Raw genomic sequence first — 15,990 nt, forward strand, 5'->3', positions numbered from 1 at the left:
CTGCCTCCTTCTTCTCTTGATGCATCTGCCTCCTCCTCTTCTTGGTGCATCTGCCTCCTCCTCTTGATGCATCTGCCTTCTCCTTCTCTTTATTCATCTGCCTCCTCCTTCTCTTGATGCATCTGCCTCTTCATCTTGAAACATCTGCCTCTTCATCTTGATGCATCTGCCTCCTCCTCTTGATGCATCGGCCTCCTCCTCCTTTTGATGCATCTACCTACTCCACTTGATGCTTCTTGATGCATCTGCCTCCTCCTCTTGATGCACCTGCCTACTTCTCTTGATGCATCTGCTTCCTCCTCTTGATGCATCTGCCTGCTACTCCTCTTGATGCATTTGACGACTCCTCCTTTTGATGCATATGCCTACTCCTCTTGATGCTTCTGCCTCCTCCTCTTTATGCATCTGCCTCCTCCTCCTTTTGATGCATCTGCTTCCTATCCTCTTGATGCATCTGCCTCCTCCTCCTCTTGATGCATCTGCCTCCTTCTCTTCATGCATCTACCTTATCCTCTTGATGCTCCTGCCTCCTCCTCTTGATGCATCGGCCTCCTACTTTTGATGCATCTACCTCATCCTCTTTATGCGTATGCCTCCTCCTCCTCTTGATGCTTGAGCCTCCTCCTCCTATTGATGCATCTGCCTCCTCTTTATGCATCTGCCTACTTTTTTGATGCATCTCTCTTTTCCTCTTGATGCATCTGCCTCCTCTTTTTGATGCATCTGCCTCCTCTTAATGGATCTGGCTCCTCCTTCTCTATTAAATGCATCTGCCTGCATTTCTTATTGATGCATCTGCCTCCTCCTCCTCTTGATGCATCTGCCTCCTCCTCCTCTTGATGCATCTGCCTCCCCCTCTTGATGCATCTGCCTCCTCTTTTTGATGCATCTGCCTCCTCTTGATGCATCTGGCTTCTCCTTCTCCTTTTGATGCATCTGCCTCCATCTCCTATTGATGCATCTTCCACCTCCTCTTGATGCATCTGACTCCTACTCCTCCTGAAGCATCTGCCTCCTCCTGATGCATCTTCCTCCTCCTCTTGATGCATCTGCCTCCTCCTCCTCTTTATGCATCTGCCTCCTCCTTTTGATGAATCTGCCTCCTATCCCCTTGATGCATCTGCCTCCTCCTCTTGATGCATCTGCCTCCTCTTGATGCATCTGCCTCCTCCTCCTCTTGATGCACCTGCCTCCTTCTCTTGATGCATCGGCCTCCTCCTTTTGATGCATCTGCCTCCTCCTTTTGATGCATCTGCCTCCTCCTTTTGATACATCTGCCTCCTTCTACTGTTGATGCATCTGCCTCCTTCTCCTTTTGATGTATCTGGCTCTTCCTACTCTTGATGCATCTGCCTTCTCCTCCTCTTTATGCATCTGCCTCCTCCTCTTAATGCATTTGTCTTCTCCTCCTCTTGATGCATCTGCCTCTTCTTCTTGATGCATCTGTCTCCTCCTCTTCTTGATGCATCTGCCTCCTCCTCTTGATGCATCTGCCTCCTCCTCCTTTTGATGCATCTGCCTACTCCTCTTGATGCTTCTGCCACCTCCTCTTTATGCATCTGCCTCCTCCTGCTTTTGATGCATCTGCTTCCTATCCTCTTGATGCATCTGCCTCCTCCTCCTCTTGATGCATCTGCCTCCTTCTCTTCATGCATCTACCTTATCCTCTTGATGCACCTGCCTCCTCCTCTTGATGCATCTGCCTCCTCCTTTTGATGCATCTGCCTCCTCCTTTTGATTCACCTGCCTCCTCCTTCTCTTGATACCTCTGCCTCCTCCACCTCTAGATGCATCTACCTCATCCTCTTTATGCATATGCCTCCTCCTCCTCTTGATGCTTCGGCTTCCTCCTCCTATTGATGCATCTGCCTCCTCTTTATGCATCTGCCTACTTTTTTGATGCATCTCTCTTTTCCTCTTGATGCATCTGCCTTCTCTTTTTGATGCATATGCCTCCTCTTGATGCATCTAGCTCCTCCTTCTCTATTTAATGCGTCTGCACTCCATTTCTTATTGATGCATCTGTCTCCTCCTCCTCTTGATGCATCTACCTCCTTCTCCTCTTGATGCATCTGCCTCCTCCTCCTCTTGATGCATCTGCCTCCACCTCTTGATGCATCGGCCTCCTCCTTTTGATGCATCTGCCTCATCCTCTTGATGCATCTCCCTCCTCCTCTTGATGCATCTGCCTCCTCTTTTTGATGCATCTGCCTCCTCTTGATGCATCTGGCTCCTCCTTCTCCTTTTGATGCATCTGCCTCCATCTCCTATTGATGCGTCTTCCTCCTCTTGATGCATCTGCCTCCTACTCCTCCTGATGCATCTGCCTTCTCCTCTTGATGCAACTGCCTCCTCCTTTTGATGCATCTGCCTCCTCCTCTTGATGCATCTGCCTCCTTCTCCTTTTGATGCATCTGCCTCCTCCTACTCTAGATGCATCTGCCTTCTCCTCCTCTTTATGCATGTGCCTCCTCCTCTTAATACATTTGTCTTCTCCTCCTCTTGATGCATCTGCCTCTTCTTCTGGATGCATCTGTCTCCTCCTCTTCTTGATGCATCTGCCTCCTCCTCTTGATGCATCTGCCTCCTCCTCCTTTTGATGCATCTGCCTACTCCTCTTGATGCATCTACCTCATCCTCTTTATGCATATGCCTCCTCCTCCTCTTAATGCTTCGGCCTCCTCCTCCTATTGATGCATCTGCCTCCTCTTTATGCATCTGCCTACTTTTTTGATGCATCTCTCTTTTCCACTTGATGCATCTGCCCCCTCTTTTTGATGCATCTGCCTCCTCTTAATGCATCTGGCTCCTCCTTCTCTATTTAATGCATCTGCATCCATTTCTTATTGATGCATCTGCCTCCTCCTCCTCTTGATGCATCTGCCTCCTCATCCTCTCGATGCATCTGCCTCCTCCTCCTCTTGATGCATCTGCCTCCTCCTCTTGATGGATTTGCCTCCCCCTCTTGATGCATCTGCCTACTCCTTTTGATACATCTCCCTCCTCCTCTTGATGCATCTGCCTCCTCTTTTTGATGCATCTGCCTCCTCTTGATGAATCTGGCTCCTCCTTCTACTTTTGCTGCATCTGCATCCATCTCCTATTGATGCATCTTCCTCCTCCTCTTGATGCATCTGACTCCTACTCCTCCTGAAGCATCTGCCTCCTCCTGATGCATCTTCCTCCTCCTGTTGATGCATCTGCCTCCTACTTCTCCTGATGCATCTGCCTTCAATTCTTGATGCATCTGCCTTCTCCTTTTGATGCATCTGCCTCCTCCTCTTGATGCATCTGCCTCCTCCTCCTTTTGATGCATCTGCCTCCTCCTCTTCTTGATGCATCTGCCTCTTCATCTTGATGCATCTGCCTCTTCATCTTGATGCATCTGCCTCCTCCTCTTGATGCATCTGCCTCCTCCTCCTTTTGATGCATCTACCTACTCCACTTGATGCTTCTTGATGCATCTGCCTCCTCCTCTAGATGCATATGCCTTCTTCTCTTGATGCATCTGTGTTGTGAGTTCATTTTTCCCTTCACCATTGAGGTCTGATGAACTCCCTCCTCTGGTGAAGGAAGGTAATGAGACTGATTACCAAACACCTGGGCAGCTAGATGATGACTGGGTGGCTGGAATTGAGGACTGGATATAAGGCTGCCGACGCCTCCTCCTCCTTTTGATGCATCTGCTTCCTATCGTCTTGAAGCATCTGCCTCCTCCTCCTCTTGATGCATCTGCCTCCTTCTCTTCATGCATCTACCTTATCCTCATGATGCACCTGCCTTCTCCTCTTGATGCATCGGCCTCCTCCTTTTGATGCATCTGCCTCCTCCTTTTGATGCATCTGCCTCCTCCTTTTGATGCATCTGCCTCCTCCTCCTCTAGATGCATCTACCTCATCCTCCTCTTGATGCTTCGGCCTCCTCCTCCTATTGATGCATCTGCCTCCTCTTTATGCATCTGCCTACTTTTTTGATGCATCTCTCTTTTCCTCTTGATGCATCTGCCTCCTCTTTTTGATGCATCTGCCTCCTCTTAATGCATCTGGCTCCTCCTTCTCTATTTAATGCATCTGCCTCCATTTCTTATTGATGCATCTGCCTCCTCCTCCTTCTCTTGATGCATCTGCCTCCTCCTCCTCTTGATGCATCTGTCTCCTCCTCCTCTTGATGCATATGCCTCCTCCTCTTGATGGATCGGCCTCCCCCTCTTGATGCATCTGTCTCATCCTTTTGATGCATCTGCCTCTTCCTCTTGATGCATCTGCCTCCTCCTCTTGATGCATCTGCCTACTCCTTTTGATACATCTCCCTCCTCCTCTTGATGCATCTGCCTCCTGCTCTTGATGCATCTGCCTCCTCCTCTTCATGCATCTGCCTCCTCCTCTTTATGCATCTGCCTCCTCCTTTTGATGAATCTGCCTCCTATCCCCTTGATGCATCTGCCTCCTCCTCTTGATGCATCTGCCTCCTCTTGATGCATCTACCTCCTCCTCCTCTTGATGCACCTGCCTCCTCTTGATGCATCGGCCTCCTCCTTTTGATGCATCTGCCTCCTCCTTTTGATGCATCTGCCTCCTCCTCCTCTTGATGTATCTGCCTCCTCCTCCTCTTAATGCATATGCCTCCTCCTCTTGAAGCATCTGCCTTCTTCTCTTGATGCATCTGCTTCCTCCTTTTGATACATCTGCCTCCTTCTACTGTTGATGCATCTGCCTCCTTCTCCTTTTGATGTATCTGGCTCTTCCTACTCTTGATGCATCTGCCTTCTCCTAATCTTTATGCATCTGCCTCCTCCTCTTAATGCATTTGTCTTCTCCTCCTCTTGATGCATCTGCCTCTTCTTCTTGATGCATCTGTCTCCTCCTCTTCTTGATGCATCTGCCTCCTCCTCTTGATGCATCTGCCTCCTCCTCCTTTTGATGCATCTGCCTACTCCTCTTGATGCTTCTGCCACCTCCTCTTTTTTGCATATGCCTCCTCCTCCTTTTGATGCATCTGCTTGCTATCCTCTTGATGCATCTGCCTCCTCCTCCTCTTGATGCATCTGCCTCCTTCTCTTCATGCATCTACCTTATCCTCTTGATGCACCTGCCTCATCCTCTTGATGCACCTGCCTCCTCCTCTTGATGCATCTGCCTCCTCCTTTTGATGCATCTGCCTCCTCCTTTTGATTCACCTGCCTCCTCTTTCTCTTGATACCTCTGCCTCCTCCTCCTCTTGATGCTTCGGCTTCCTCCTCCTATTGATGCATCTGCCTCCTCTTTATGCATCTGCCTACTTTTTTGATGCATCTCTCTTTTCCTCTTGATGCATCTGCCTACTCTTTTTGATGCATCTGCCACCTCTTGATGCATCTGGCTCCTCCTTCTCTATTTAATGCGTCTGCACTCCATTTCTTATTGATGCATCTGCCTCCTCCTCCTCTTGATGCATCTACCTCCTTCTCCTCTTGATGCATCTGCCTCCTCCTCCTCTTGATGCATCTGCCTCCTCCTCTTGATGCATCGGCCTCCCCCTCTTGATGCATCTGTCTCCTCCTTTTGATGCATCTGCCTCATCCTCTTGATGCATCTCCCTCCTCCTCTTGATGCATCTGCCTCCTCTTTTTGATGCATCTGCCTCCTCTTGATGCATCTGGCTCCTCCTTCTCCTTTTGATGCATCTGCCTCCATCTCCTATTGATACGTCTTCCTCCTCTTGATGCATCTGCCTCCTACTCCTCTTGATGCAACTGCCTTCTCCTCTTGATGCAACTGCCTCCTCCTTTTGATGCATCTGCCTCCTCCTCTTGATGCATCTGCCTCCTTCTCCTTTTGATGCATCTGCCTTCTCCTCCTCTTTATGCATCTGCCTCCTCCTCGTAATACATTTGTCTTCTCCTCCTCTTGATGCATCTGCCTCTTCTTCTGGATGCATCTGTCTCCTCCTCTTCTTGATGCATCTGCCTCCTCCTCTTGATGCATCTGTCTCCTCCTCCTTTTGATGCATCTGCCTACTCCTCTTGATGCATCTACCTCATCCTCGTTATGCATATGCCTCCTCCTCCTCTTGATGCTTCGGCCTCCTCCTCCTATTGATGCATCTGCCTCCTCTTTATGCATCTGCCTACTTTTTTGATGCATCTCTCTTTTCCACTTGATGCATCTGCCCCCTCTTTTTGATGCATCTGCCTCCTCTTAATGCATCTGGCTCCTCCTTCTCTATTTAATGCATCTGCCTCCATTTCTTATTGATGCATCTGCCTCCTTCTCCTCTTGATGCATCTGCCTCCTCATACTCTTGATGCATTTGCTTCCCCCTCTTGATGCATCTGTCTCCTCCTTTTGATGCATCTGCCTCATCCTCTTGATGCATCTGCCTCCTCCTCTTGATGCATCTGCCTACTCCTTTTGATACATCTCCCTCCTCCTCTTGATGCATCTGCCTCCTCTTTTTGATGCATCTGCCTCCTCTTGATGAATCTGGCTCCTCCTTCTCCTTTTGCTGCATCTGCCTCCATCTCCTATTGATGCATCTTCCTCCTCCTCTTGATGCATCTGACTCCGCCTCCTCCTGATGCATCTTCCTCCTCCTGTTGATGCATCTGCCTCCTACTCCTCCTGATGCATCTGCCTTCAATTCTTGATGCATCTGCCTTCTCCTTTTGATGCATCTGCCTCCTCCTCTTGATGCATCTGCCTCCTCCTCCTTTTGATGCATCTACCTACTCCACTTGATGCTTCTTGATGCATCTGCCTCCTCCTCTAGATGCATCTGCCTTCTTCTCTTGATGCATCTGTGTTGTGAGTTCATTTTTCCCTTCACCATTGAGGTCTGATGAACTCCCTCCTCTGGTGAAGGAAGGTAATGAGACTGATTACCAAACACCTGGGCAGCTAGATGATGACTGGGTGGCTGGAATTGAGGACTGGATATAAGGCTGCCGACGCCTCCTCCTCCTTTTGATGCATCTGCTTCCTATCCTCTTGATGCATCTGCCTCCTCCTCCTCTTGATGCATCTGCCTCCTTCTCTTCATGCATCTACCTTCTCCTCTTGATGCAACTGCCTTCTCCTCTTGATGCATCGGCCTCCTCCTTTTGATGCATCTGCCTCCTCCTTTTGACGCATCTGCCTCCTCCTCCTCTAGATGCATCTACCTCATCCTCTTTATGCATATGCCTCCTCCTCCTCTTGATGCTTCGGCCTCCTCCTCCTATTGATGCATCTGCCTCCTCTTTATGCATCTGCCTACTTTTTTGATGCATCTCTCTTTTCCTCTTGATGCATCTGCCTCCTCTTTTTGATGCATCTGCCTCCTCTTAATGCATCTGGCTCCTCCTTCTCTATTTAATGCATCTGCCTCCATTTCTTATTGATGCATGTGCCTCCTCCTCCTTCTCTTGATGCATCTGCCTCCTCCTCCTCTTGATGCATATGCCTCCTCCTCTTGATGGATCGGCCTCCCCCTCTTGATGCATCTGTCTCATCCTTTTGATGCATCTGCCTCTTCCTCTTGATGCATCTGCCTCCTCCTCTTGATGCATCTGCCTACTCCTTTTGATACATCTCCCTCCTCCTCTTGATGCATCTGCCTCCTCTTTTTGATGCATCTGCCTCCTCTTGATGTATCTGGCTCCTCCTTCTCCTTTTGATGCATCTTCCTCCATCTCCTATTGATGCATCTGCCTCCTCCTCTTGATGCATCTGCCTCCTACTCCTCCTGATGCATCTGCCTTCTCCTCTTGATGCATCTGCCTCCTTTTGATGCATCTGCCTCCTCTTGATGCATCTGCCTCCTTCTCCTTTTGATGCATCTGCCTCCTCCTACCCTTGATGCATCTGCCTTCTCCTCCTCTTTATGCATCTGCCTCCTCCTCTTAATGCATTTGTCTTCTCCTCCTCTTGATGCATCTGCCTCTTCTTCTGGATGCATCTGTCTCCTTCTCTTCTTGATGCATCTGCCTCCTCCTCTTGATGCATCTGCCTCCTCCTCCTTCTGATGCATCTGCCTACTCCTCTTGATGCATCTACCTCATCCTCTTTATGCATATGCCTCCTCCTCCTCTTGATGCTTCGGCCTCCTCCTCCTATTGATGCATCTGCCTCCTCTTTATGCATCTGCCTACTTTTTTGATGCATCTCTCTTTTCCTCTTGATGCATCTGCCTCCTCTTTTTGATGCATCTGCCTCCTCTTAATGCATCTGGCTCCTCCTTCTCTATTTAATGCATCTGCCTCCATTTCTTATTGATGCATCTGCCTCCTTCTCCTCTTGATGCATCTGCCTCCTCCTCCTCTTGATGCATCTGCCTCCTCCTCTTGATGGATAGGCCTCCCACTCTTGATGCATCTGTCTCCTCCTTTTGATGCATCGGCCTCATCCTCTTGATGAATCTGCCTCCTCCTCTTGATGCATCTGCCTACTCCTTTTGATACATCTCCCTCCTTCTCTTGATGCATCTGCCTCCTCTTTTTGATGCATCTGCCTCCTCTTGATGCATCTGGCTCCTCCTTCTCCTTTTGATGCATCTGCCTCCATCTCCTATTGATGCATCTTCCCCCTCCTCTTGATGCATCTGCCTCCTACTCTTCCTGATGCATCTGCCTTCAACTCTTGATGCATCTGCCTTCTCCTTTTGATGCATCTGCCTCCTCCTCTTGATGCATCTGCCTCCTCCTCCTTTTGATGCATCTGCCTCCTCCTACTCATGATGCATGTGCCTCCTTCTCTTCATGCATCTACCTTATCCTCTTGATGCTCCTCCCTCCTCCTCTTGATGCATCGGCCTCCTCCTTTTGATGCATCTGCCTCCTCCTTTTGATGCATCTGCCTCCTCCTTCTCTTGATACCTCTGCCTCCTCCTCCTCTAGATTCATCTACCTCATCCTCTTTATGCATATGCCTCCTCCTCCTCTTGATGCTTCGGCCTCCTCCTATTGATGCATCTGCCTCCTCTTTATGCATCTGCCTACTTTTTTGATGCATCTCTCTCTTCCTCTTGATGCATCTGACTCCTCTTTTTGATGCATCTGCCTCATCCTCTTGATGCATCTGCCTCCTCCTCTTGATGCATCTGCCTACTCCTTTTGATACATCTCCCTCCTCCTCTTGATGCATCTGCCTCCTCTTTTTGATGCATCTGCCTCCTCTTGATGAATCTGGCTCCTCCTTCTCCTTTTGCTGCATCTGCCTCCATCTCCTATTGATGCATCTTCCTCCTCCTCTTGATGCATCTGACTCCTACTCCTCCTGAAGCATCTGCCTCCTCCTGATGCATCTTCCTCCTCCTGTTGATGCATCTGCCTCCTACTCCTCCTGATGCATCTGCCTTCAATTCTTGATGCATCTGCCTTCTCCTTTTGATGCATCTGCCTCCTCCTCTTGATGCATCTGCCTCCTCCTCCTTTTGATGCATCTGCCTCCTCCTCCTCTTGATGCATCTGCCTCTTCATCTTGATGCATCTGCCTCTTCATCTTGATGCATCTGCCTCCTCCTCTTGATGCATCTGCCTCCTCCTCCTTTGATGCATCTGCCTCCTCTTTATGCATCTGCCTACTTTTTTGATGCATCTCTCTTTTCCTCTTGATGCATCTGCCTCCTCTTTTTGATGCATCTGCCTCCTCTTAATGCATTTGGCTCCTCCTTCTCTATTTAATGCATCTGTCTACATTTCTTATTGATGCATCTGCCTCCTCCTCCTCCTCCTCCTCTTGATGCATCTGCCTCCTTCTCCTCTTGATGCATCTGCCTCCTCCTCCTCTTGATGCATCTGCCTCCTCTTGATGGATCTGACTCCCCCTCTTGATGCATCTGTCTCCTCCTTTTGATGCATCTACCTCATCCTCTTGATTCATCTGCCTACTCCTTTTGATACATCTCCCTCCTCCTCTTGAAGCATCTGCCTCCTCTTTTTGATGCATCTGCCTCCTCTTGATGCATCTGGCTCCTCCTTCTCCTTTTGTTGCATCTGCCTCCATCTCCTATTGATGCATCTTCCTCCTCCTCTTGATGCATCTGACTCCTACTCCTCCTGATGCATCTGCCTTCTCCTCTTGATGCATCTGCCTCCTCCTTTTAATGCATCTGCCTCCTCTTGATGCATCTGGCTCCTCCTTCTCCTTTTGATGCATCTGCCTCCATCTCCTATTGATGCATCTTCCCCCTCCTCTTGATGCATCTGCCTCCTACTCCTCCTGATGCATCTGCCTTCAACTCTTGATGCATCTGCCTTCTTCTTTTGATGCATCTGCCTCCTCCTACTCATGATGCATGTGCCTCCTCCTGATGCATCTACCTCTTGCTTGTCCACCTCTTGATGCGTCTGCCTCCTCCTCTTCCTGATGCATCTACCTTTTAGTCCTTCTTCTCTTGATGTATCTGCCTCCCTCCTCCTCTTGATGCATCTGCCTCCTCCTTTTGATGTATCTCTTTCCTGTGCTTGATGCATCTGCCTCCTTCTTTTGATCCATCTGCCTTCTTTTCTTGATGCATCTGCCTTCTCCTCATGATGCATCTGCCCCCCTGCTATTGATGCATCTGCCTTCTCCTTTAGATGCATCTACCTCCTCCTCGCGATGCATCTACCTCCTCATTTTGATGCATATGCCTCCTCCTCTTTATGCATCTGCCTCCTCTTTATGCATCTGCCTACTTTTTTGATGCATCTCTCTTTTCCTCTTGATTCATCTGCCTCCTCTTTTTGATGCATCTGCCTCCTCTTAATGCATCTGGCTCCTCCTTCTCTATTTAATGCATCTGTCTCCATTTCTTATTGATGCATCTGCCTTCTCCTCCTCCTCCTCTTGATGCATCTGCCTCCTTCTCCTCTTGATGCATCTGCCTCCTCCTCCTCTTTATGCATCTGCCTCCTCCTCCTCTTGATGCATCTGCCTCCCCCTCTTGATGCATCTGTCTCCTCCTTTTGATGCATCTGCCTCATCCTCTTGATGCATCTGCCTACTCCTTTTGATACATCTCCCTCCTCTTTTTGATGCATCTGCCTTCTCCTCTTGATGCACCTGCCTACTCCTTTTAATGCATCTGCCTCCTCTTGATGCATCTGGCTCCTCCTTCTCCTTTTGATGCATCTGCCTCCATCTCCTATTGATGCATCTTCCCCCTCCTCTTGATGCATCTGCCTCCTACTCCTCCTGATGCATCTGCCTTCAACTCTTGATGCATCTGCCTTCTTCTTTTGATGCATCTGCCTCCTCCTTTTGATGCATCTGCCTCCTCCTCCTTTTGATGCATCTGCCTCCTCCTACTCATGATGCATGTGCCTCCTCCTGATGCATCTACCTCTTGCTTGTCCACCTGTTGATGCGTCTGCCTCCTCCTCTTCCTGATGCATATACCTTTTACTCCTTCTCCTCTTGATGCATCTGCCTCCTCCTCTTGATGCATCTGCCTCCTCCTTTTGATGCATCTCTTTCCTGTGCTTGATTCATCTGCCTCCTTCTTTTGATCCATCTGCCTTCTTTTCTTGATGCATCTGCCTTCTCCTCATGATGCATCTGCCCCCTCCTATTGATGCATCTGCCTTCTCCTTTAGATGCATCTGCCTCCTCCTCCTCTTGATGCATCTGCTTCCTATCCTTTTGATGCATCTGCCTCCTCCTTTTGATGCATCTGCCTCCTCCTTCTCTTGATACCTCTGCCTCCTCCTCCTCTTGATACAGCTACCTCATTCTCTTTATGCATATGTCTTCTCCTCCTCTTGATGCTTCGGCCTCCTCCTCCTATTGATGCATCTGCCTCCTCTTTATGCATCTGCCTACTTTTTTGATGCATCTCTCTTTTCCTCTTAATGCATCTGCCTCCTCTTTTTGATGCATCTGCCTCCTCTTAATGCATCTGGCTCCTCCTTCTCTATTTAATGCATCTGTCTCCATTTCTTATTGATGCATCTGCATCCTCCTCCTCCTCCTCTTGATGCATCTGCCTCCTTTTCCTCTTGATGCATCTGCCTCCTCCTCCTCTTGATGCATCTGCCTCCTCTTGATGGATCTGCCTCCCCCTCTTGATGCATCTGTCTCCTCCTTTTGATGCATCTGCCTCATCCTCTTGATGCATCTGCCTCCTCCTCTTGATGCATCTGCCTACTCCTTTTGATACATCTCCCTCTTCCTCTTGAAGCATCTGCCTCCTCTTTTTGATGCATCTGCCTCCTCTTGATGCATCTGGCTCCTCCTTCTCCTTTTGATGCATCTGCCTCCATCTCGTATTGATGCATCTTCCTCCTCTTGATGCATCTGACTTCTACTCCTCCTGAAGCATCTGTCTCCTCCTGATGCATCTTCCTCCTCCTCCTGATGCATCTGCCTCCTCCTCCTGATGCATCTGCCGCCTTCTCCTCTTGATGCATCTGACTCCTCTTTTTGATGCATCTGCCTCATCTTAATTCATCTGGCTTCTCGTTCTCAATTTAATGCATCTGCCCCATCTCTTATTGATGTATCTGCCTCCTCCTCCTCTTAATGCATCTGCCTCCTCAACTTGTTGCATCTGCCTCCTCCTTTTCATGCATCTGCCACTTCCTCTTAATGCATCTGCATCCTCCTCTTGATGCATCTGCCTACTCCTTTTGATACATCTCCCTCCTCCTCTTGATGCATCTGCCTCCTCTTTTTGATGTATCTGTCTCCTCCTTTTTATGCATCTACCTCCTCTTCTTGATGCATCTGCATCCTCCTCTTGATGCATCTGCCTCCTCCTCTTGATGCATCTGCCTCCTCTTTTTGATGCATCTGCCTCCTCCTCTTGATGCATCTGCCTTCTTCTACTCTTGATGCATCTGCCTCCTCCTCTTGATGCATCTGACTCCTCCTCTTGATGCATCTGCCTTCTCCTTCTCTTTATGCATCTGCCTCCTCCTCCTCTTGATGCATCTGCCTCTTCATCTTGATGCATCTGCCTCCTCCACTTGATGCATCCTCCTCCTTCTTTTGATCCATCTGCCTTCTTTTCTTCATGCATCTGCCTCCTCCTCTTCTTGATGGATCTGCCTCCTCCTCTTGATGCATCTGCCTCCTCCTGATGCATCTGCCTCCTCCTCTTGGTGCATCTGCCTCCTCTTTTTGATGCATCTGCCTCCTCCTCTTGATGCATCTGCCTTCTTCTCTTGATGCATCTGCTTCCTCCTCTTGATGCATCTGCCTTCTTCTCCTCTTGATGCATCTGCCTCCTTCTCCTCTTGATGCATCTGCCTTCTCCTCCTCTTGATGCATCTGCCTCCTCCTCCTCTTGACGCATCTGCCTCCTCCTTCTCTTGATGCATCTGCCTCCTCCTCTTGATGCATCTGCCTTCTCCTTCTCTTTATGCATCTGCCTCTTCATCTTGATGCATCTGCCTCTTCATCTTGATGCATCTGGCTCTTCCTCTTGATGCATCTGCCTCCTCCTCCTTTTGATGCATCTACCTACTCCACTTGATGCTTCTTGATGCATCTGCCTCCTCCTCTTGATGCATCTGCCTCCTCTTCATGCATCTGCCTACTTTTTTGATGCATCTCTCTCTTCCTCTTGATGCATCTGCCTCCTCTTTTTGATGCATCTGCCTCATCTTAATTCATCTGGCTTCTCCTTCTCTATTTAATGCATCTACCCCATCTCTTATTGATGCATCTGCCTCCTCCTCCTCCTCCTCCTCCTCCTCCTCTTGATGTATCTGCCTCCTCCTCCTCTTAATGCCTCTGCCTCCTCCTCTTGTTGCATCTGCCTCCTCCTTTTGATGCGTCTGCCACTTCCTCTTAATGCACCTGCCTCCTCCTCTTGATGCATCTGCCCTCTCCTTTTCATACATCTCCCTCCTCATCTTGATGCATCTGCCTCCTCTTTTTTATGCATTTGCCTCCTCCTTTTTATGCATCTACCTCCACCTCTTGATGCATCTGCCTCCTTCTCTTGATGCATCCTCCTCCTTCTTTTGATCCATCTGCCTTCTTTTCTTGATGCATCTGCCTCCTCCTCTTCTTGATGCATCTGCCTCCTCCTCTTGATGCATCTGCCTTCTTCTTTTGATGCATCTGTTTCCTCCTCTTGATGCATCTGCCTCCTTCTACTCTTGATGCATCTGCCTCCTCCTCTTCTTGATGCATCTGCCTCCTCCTCTTGATGCATCTACCTTCTCCTTCCCTTTATGCATCTGCCTCCTCCTTCTCTTGAAGCATCTGCCTCTTCATCTTGATGCATCTGCCTCCTCCTCTTGATGCATCTGCCTCCTCCTCCTTTTGATGCATCTACCTACTCCACTTGATGCTTCTTGATGCATCTGCCTCCTCCTCTTGATGCACCTGCCTTCTTCTCTTGATGCATCTGCTTCCTCCTCTTGATGCATCTGCCTCCTTCTCCTCTTGATGCATTTGCCTCCTTCTCCTTTTGATGCATATGCCTACTCCTCTTGATGCTTCTGCCTCCTCCTCTTTATGCATCTGCCTCCACCTCCTTTTGATGCATCTGCTTCCTATCCTCTTGAAGCATCTGCCTCCTCCTCCTCTTGATGCATCTGCCTCCTTTTCTTCATGCATCTACCTTATCCTCTTGATGCTCCTGCCTCCTCCTCTTGATGCATCGGCCTCCTCCTTTTGATGCATCTGCCTCCTCCTTTTGATGCATCTGCCTTCTCCTTCTCTTGATACCTCTGCCTCCTTCTCCTCTAGATGCATCTACCTCATCCTCTTTATGCATATGCCTCCTCCTCCTCTTCATGCTTCAGCCTCCTCCTCCAATTGATGCATCTGCCTCCTCTTTATGCATCTGCCTACTTTTTTGATGCATCTCTCTTTTCCTCTTGATGCATCTGCCTCCTCTTTTTGATGCATCTGCCTCCTCTTAATGGATCTGGCTCCTCCTTCTCTATTAAATGCATCTGCCTCCATTTCTTATTGATGCATCTGCCTCCTCCTCCTCTTGACGCATCTGCCTCCTCCTCTTGATGGATCTGCCTCCCCATCTTGATGCATCTGCCTCCTCTTTTTGATGCATCTGCCTCCTCTTGATGCATCTGGCTCCTCCTTCTCCTTTTGCTGCATCTTCCTCCTCCTCTTGATGCATCTGACTCCTACTCCTCCTGAAGCATCTGCGTCCTCCTGATGCATCTTCCTCATCCTCTTGATGCATCTGCCTCCTCCTCCTGATGCATCTGCCGCCTTCTCCTCTTGATGAATCTGCCTCCTCCTCCTTTTGATGCATCTGCCTCCTCCTTTTGATGCATCTGCCTCCTCCTCCCCTTAATGCATCTGCCTCCTCCTCTTGATGCATCTGCCTTCTTCTCTTGATGCATCTGCTTCCTCCTCTTGATGCATCTGCCTCCTTCTCCTGTTGATGCATCTGCCTCCTTCTCCTTTTGATGCATCTGGCTCTTCCTACTCTTGATGCATCTGCCTTCTCCTCCTCTTGATGCATCGGCCTCTTCTTCTTGATGCATCTGTCTCCTCCTCTTCTTGATGCATCTGCCTCCTCCTCTTGATGCATCTGCCTCCTCCTACTTTTGATGCATCTGCCTACTCCTCTTGATGCTTCTGCCACCTCCTCTTTTTGCATCTGCCTCCTCCTCCTTTTGATGCATCTGCTTCCTATCCTCTTGATGCATCTGCCTCCTCCTCCTCTTGATGCATCTGCCTCCTTCTCTTCATGCATCTACCTTATCCTCTTGATGCACCTGCCTCCTCCTCTTGATGCATCTGCCTCCTCCTTTTGATGCATCTGCCTCCTCCTTTTGATTCACCTGCCTCCTCCTTCTCTTGATACCTCTGCCTCCTCCTCCTCTAGATGCATCTACCTCATCCTCTTTATGCATATGCCTCCTCCTCCTCTTGATGCTTCGGCTTCCTCCTCCTATTGATGCATCTGCCTCCTCTTTATGCATCTGCCTACTTTTTTGATGCATCTCTCTTTTCCTCTTGATGCATCTGCCTCCTCTTTTTGATGCATCTGCCTCCTCTTGATGCATCTGGCTCCTCCTTCTCTATTTAATTCATCTGCACTCCATTTCTTATTGATGCATCTGCC

Source organism: Dendrobates tinctorius, unplaced genomic scaffold, assembly GCF_039654945.1.
Source record: "Dendrobates tinctorius isolate UK_male_01 unplaced genomic scaffold, ASM3965494v1 ptg000044l, whole genome shotgun sequence".
Taxonomy (NCBI): Eukaryota; Metazoa; Chordata; class Amphibia; order Anura; family Dendrobatidae; genus Dendrobates; species Dendrobates tinctorius.